Source organism: Triticum urartu, chromosome 3 (assembly GCF_003073215.2).
Source record: "Triticum urartu cultivar G1812 chromosome 3, Tu2.1, whole genome shotgun sequence".
In the NCBI taxonomy this organism is placed as follows: domain Eukaryota; kingdom Viridiplantae; phylum Streptophyta; class Magnoliopsida; order Poales; family Poaceae; genus Triticum; species Triticum urartu.
In genome coordinates this window covers 665,429,906-665,436,413 of record NC_053024.1, presented here as the reverse complement: position 1 = coordinate 665,436,413, position 6,508 = coordinate 665,429,906, and positions in this window count along the sequence as shown.

Genomic DNA, 6,508 nt, shown 5'->3' with positions numbered 1-6,508 from the left:
TGGCAAGGGGGCGCCAACGCACCGCGTGCTGTGGAGCGCCGGGCGGTTGACGGCCACTTTCGGGAGCGTCATCCTGTGCGTCTCCGTGTGATGGAGGCAGGGAGTCGGAGTCGAGCGCCTGAGGGCCCGCCACCGTTTACGATGCCAGAGGTCAAGCCGAGGCCAGACGAAGCCGATGCCGTCGTCGTTCACGTTCTTGATGGCGACAAGCGCCACCACCAAATCCAATGACGATGGTAATTAAGTCAGGAATTTACCTTTCCTTGATTCACGTTCTCGATTTCTTTTCGGATCGATGGACGCCAATGCTCCTATTCTTCATTCATTCCCTGTAGGGTATCGCTCTCGAAGAGGCAGTTAGTATTCGAGAAAGAAGAGGCAGTTAGAGATCGAGAGATTTCTGTCTTGGCCGTGCACGGGGCGAGTCTGCCGCTTGGAAGCTTTTCCGCCGGGGTGAGGGCCACCGCGGTAGCGGGCAACAGGCCGAACCGAGGGCTGCAGTCGTAGAACTCGCAAGCGATGTCGTAGCCAGTCGTCGATGGGATCGCTCCGCCGGGAGCGTGCTGATAACGTGTTGAAAGGGAAACGAAAGACAATCCAGAGAGCCTTGGCACAGATGTGAAAGTGAATCGTCGTTCTCATTGATGATGATATTTACACATATATATAGCTTCCGAAGGGGTATGATCAAAGGGATACGAAGCAACCGCCTTGGTTAGGAAAAGTAGGGATTAATAAGATTAATTAAATCCTAACAATTCCACAAACACCCGTCCCCTTGTCCAGCGGAGAAGATCAAAATGGAAGTCACCCAGCCGGGACGCGAAATCTGCACGGTGACGGGCTGCTCTAATTTTGCGGCGTGGGTGGCGTGGCTGGTACTAGATTCCAATCTTGTCCCTCCGCCCTCCAGGGAGGAGAAGAGAGGCAACTAAGTGATGATACAATTTTATGCAGGTTCGTTTTGCAATAATTTTTGTGGAACATGGTTATGTGCAAGACGCTCTCAGGTGTAATCTCTTGCGGGAAACTATAAGGACTTCGGCGTATTGGTTGTTGGTGTTAACAGGTTTTTGCCCCGCGGCAGATGTTTGGACATCGCGCATCTGCAATGGGTCTTCTGTTAATGCCCCAGCTCGCCTATCCCCTTTCCCGCCCCCTTCCCTGCTTTTAATTGTTGCCGATTGTCGTCAGGAGACCTGTACTGAATATTCCGTCAAGTCTTTAATGGAAAGGGATAAGAGCCTGGTTGGAAAAGAACTTCGGCACACAGAGATTTGGAGGTGATGGCAGGGAGGTCTGGCCATGGTATTCGTCTCATGAGGGTGCCCCCGGATCAATGGTGGCGGGCCCTGCTCGGGTTCCAGATCTACCACCTCCTGAGAATAACACATCTAACACGGAAAATATTAGCCACCCTCACCGCTCCGCGAGCGAAACAAACACACAAAAACGATGTTTATTTTTGAAAATTAGAGATGACACATATAAATTTGCTTAGAACGGCAAAAGAATACCGCATATAGGTAGATATAGTGGAGTCATGTGGCAAAACTGGTTTAAAGGTTTTTGGATGCACAAATAGTGATCATACTTAGTGCAAAATGAAGGCTAGCAAAAGATTGAGAAGCGACCAACCAAGAAACGAATAATCTCATAAGCGCGCATTAAGCATAACTAACACCGAATAATGCACCATAAGTAGGATGTAATTTCATTTCATAACTATTGACTTTCGTGCTTGCATAGGGAATCACAAACCTTAACACCAATATTCTTACTAAAGCATAATTACTTATCAAGATGACTCACATATCACATCATCATATCTCAAAACTATTATTAAGAATCAAGTTTATTTTGTCCAATGATCTTCATGAAAGTTTTTATTATATCCTTCTTGGATATCTATCACTTTGGGACTAGTTTTCATATGTTGCTTTTGACAAGCTCAAACAAATATAAGTGAAGATCATGAGCATAATATTTCTTTCTCTCAAATTAATTGAAGTGAAGCAAAAGAGAATTTCTTGTAAATTTTAATAAGTCTCAAACAAATCTAAGTGAAGCAAGATAACATTTCTTCAAAAATACTAAAGCACACCGTGCTCAAAAAGATATATGTGAAGTACTAGAGCAAGTCCATAGCTCATAAAAATTTAAGTGAAGCATAGAGAGCAATTTCTAACAAATCATGACATAATTTTGGCTCTCCCAAATAGGTGTGTCCAGCAAGGAATCAAGACTTTAAAACACAAAATAAAACAAGCAAAGACTCATATCATACAAGACGCTCCAAGCAAAACACATAGTATGTGACGAATAAAAATATAGTTTCGAGTAAAATACCGATGGTCGTTAGAAGAAAGAAGGGATGCCACTCGGGGGCATCCCCAAGCTTAGTTGGTTGCTCATTTCTGGATAATAGCTTGGGATGCCGGGGCATCCCCAAGCTTAGGCTCTTCTACTCCTTATTCCTTCATCCATCGTAAGATAAGCCAAAACTTGAAAACTTCAATCACACAAAACTCAACAAAACCTTCGTGAGATCCGTTAGTATAAGAATAATAAATCACTACTGTAAGTGCTGTATTAAACCAATTCATATTTTGTTCTTGCATTATATCTACTATACTCCAACTTCTCTATGGCAAAAACTCATCAAAGAAAACCATAGAGCCATCAAAATAAGCACACAACACAAAGAAAATAGAATATGTCAAAACAGAACAGTCTATAGAAATCAGACTATTTCGAATACTTATGTAACTCCAAACATTCTGAAAACTTAGGACGGCCTGAGCAATTTGTATACTGATCTACTGCAGGTGGAATGGGTATTTTATCGCTCTCTTGTAAAAAAATGAAAATTATTTTCATGAGCGTAAAAGTTTCTGTTTTTTTAGCAAGATCGAACAACTATCACCCAAGAAGATCCTAAAGGCTTTACTTGGCACAAACACTAATTAAAACATAAAAAACCCAATCATAACAGTAGCATAATTGTGCTAACACTCAAGAACAGGAAGCAAAAAGCAAAAATAAATTTTATTCATTGGGTTGCCTCCCGACAAGCGCTATATCTTTACGCCCTTAGCTAGGCATAAAACAAGGATCTAAGTTTTGTCATCTTTGGTTCGAGATCCATAAGATGCCCTCATGATTGATTCATATGGTGGCCTAATTCTTGTTCTAGGAAAGTGTTCCATACCCTTCCTAAAAGGAAATTGGAACTTAATATTGCCTTCTTTCATATCAATCATGACACCGATAGTGCATAAAAACGCTCTACCAAGAATAATTGGACAAGACGGATTGCAATCAATATCAAGAACAATAAAAATCTATGGGCACAGAATTCCTATTTGCAAGAATAAGAACGTCATTAATTCTTCCCATGGCCTTTTTAATAGTGGAATCCGTCAAGTGCAAATTCAAAGAACACGATTCAAGATCGGTAAGACCAAGCACATCACATAAAGATTTCGGAATAGTAGAAACACTAGCACCCAAGTCACACAAAGCAAAACACTCATAATTTTTGATCTGGACTTTGATAGTAGGTTCTCATTCATCATGCAATTTTCTAGGAATTGAAACCTCTAATTCCAACTTTTCTTTAAAAGCTCTCATCATAGCATCAACAATATGTTTAGTAAAAGCTTTATTTTGTTCATAAGCATGGGGTGAATTTATCATGGATTGCAACAAAGAAATACAATCAATCAAAGAGAAACTATCATAATTATAGTCTTTGTAATCCAAAAGAGTGGGCACATCACTAGCTAAAGTTTTGACCTCTTCAAACCCACTTTTATCAATTTTCTCAACAAGATTTTCACCCTCTGAAATATTGGGACGCCTTCTACCTAAAGTTGAATCTTCTCCAGTCCCTTTTTCATCAATATTAACTTTACTAAACAAGGAATCAATAGAAGAAACACCAATCATTTTAAGATCTTCATCACTTTTGCGAAAGAAATCACTAGAAAACGTTTTTTTTTTCTAAAAATTCTCTTTTAACTCTAAGCATAGCGGTTCTTTTCTTACTTTCATCCATAGAAATATAAAGAGCTTTAATTTATTCATCAACCTTAGGCACAAAAATTTTCATTTTGAGATTTTCCACATCATGAGCAATTCTATCAACACTTCTAGACAAATCATCAATCTTACTCAACTTTCTTCTATGGAAGTGTTGAAAACTTTTTGTGTATTGATAAATTCTTTAATATTATTCTAAAGATCAGAGGTGTTCCTATTATTATTAGAAGGTTGATTTCCATAGGAATTACCATAATTATTAGAGGAATTACTAGGAAAAGGCCTAGGATTAAAATTACCTCTATAAGCATTGTTGTTGAAATTATTTCGAGAGATAAAATTCACATCTATGGAATCACTATTTTTCTCAATCAAAGTAGACAAAGGCATATCATTAAGATCAATAGGAGCACTTCTACTAGCAACCAATTTCACAAGAGCATCAACTTTTTCACTCAAAGAAGAAATTTCTTCAACCGAATTAACTTTTTTACTAGTAGGAGCTCTTTCGGTATGCCATTGCGAATAATTTGCCATAATATTATCAAGAAATTTGGTGGCTTCACCATTTCCATAAAAGTACCATGCGCGGCGGAATCTAAAAGATTACGAGAAACAAAATTCAACCTCGCATAAATTTTTTGTATGATCATCCAAAGATTTAACCCATGTGTTGGGCAATTCCTTAGCATCATTTTCATCCTTTCCCAAGATTGTGCAACATGCTCATGTTCAAGTTGCTTGAAATTCATGATCTGGGTTCTAAGGGAAATAAATTTTGCGGGCGAAAATACTTAGTGATAAAGCATCTTTGCACTTATTCCAAGAATCGATACTATTACGCGACAAAGAAGAGTACCAAATTTTTGCAGAATCACGCAAAGAAAATGAAAATAATTTCATCTTGACCACATCATTGTCCACATATTTTTTATTTTTCATATCGCATAATTCCCTAAAGGTATTAAGATGGGACGCGACATCCTCATTAGGAGTACCGGAAAATTGGTCTTTCATAACAAGATTCAGCAAAGCAGTATTAATATCACAAGTCTCCGCACTAGTGGCGGGAGGAGCAAGCAGAGTGCCAATAAAATCATTGTTGTTGGTATTTGAGAATTCACATACATTGGTGTTATCTTGAGTCATGATGACCACACAACAAGATTGCACTCAAAAACAGATCCGGCAAGAAAACGGCGAACGGAAAAGAGGGGCGAATAAAACAGCAAATTTTTGTGAAGTGGGGGAGAGGAAAACGAGAGGCAAATGGGAAATAATGTAAATTGCGAGGAGATGAGATTTGTGATTAGGAACCTGGTATATGTTGAAGATCCTCCCCGGCAACGGCGCCAGAAATTCATTTTGATGTCGCATGAAGCTACGTCGGTATTTTCCCAAAGAGGAAGGGATGATGCAGCACATCGGTGGTAGGTATTTCCCTCAAATATGAAATCAAGGTTATCGAACCAGTAGGAGAACCAAGCAACACAACGTAAACAGCCCCTGGACACAGATAACAAATCCTCGCAACCCGACGTGTCAAAGGGGTTGTCAATCCTTTTCGGGTAACGGTGCCAGAAATTGATGCGTGACGGGAGAAAGTTGTAATAGATTGACTAAATAGATCGCAAATAAAATAAAGTGCTGCAAGGTATTATTGGGTTTTTGGATTAATAGATCTGAAAATAAAAGGAAATAAAAGTAGATCGCAAAGGCAAATAATATGAGAAAGAGACCCGGGGGACGTAGGTTTCACTAGTGTCTTCTCTCGAGAAAAATAGCAAACCGTGGGTGAACAAATTACTGTTGGGCAATTGATAGAACTTCAAATACTCATGAGGATATCCAGGCAATGATCATTATATAGGCATCACGTCCAAGATTAGTAGACTGACTCCTGCTTGCATCTACTACTATTACTCCACACATCGACCGCTATCCAGCATGCATCTAGTGTATTAAGTTCATGGAGAAACGAAGTAATGCAATAAGAACGATGACATGATGTAGACAAGATCCATCTATTTAGAGATAGACCCCATCATTTTATCCTTAGTAGCAACGATACATACATGTCGGTTCCCCTTCTGTCACTGGGATCAAGCACCGTAAGATCGAACCCACTACAAAGCACCTCTTCCCATTGCAAGATAAATAGATCAAGTTGGCCAAAAAAACCCAAATATCGGAGAAGAAATACGAGGCTATAAACAATCATGCATAAAAGAGATCAAAGAAACTCAAATACTTTCATGGATATAAAAAGATAGATCTGATCATAAACTCAAAGTTCATCGATCCCAACAAACACACCACAAAAGAGTTACATCATATGGATCTCCAAGAGACCATTGTATTGAGAACCAAGAGAGAGAGAGAGATGAAGCCATCTAGCTACTAACTGCGGACACGAAGGTCTACAAAGAACTACTCACGCATCATCGGAGAGGCACCAATGGAG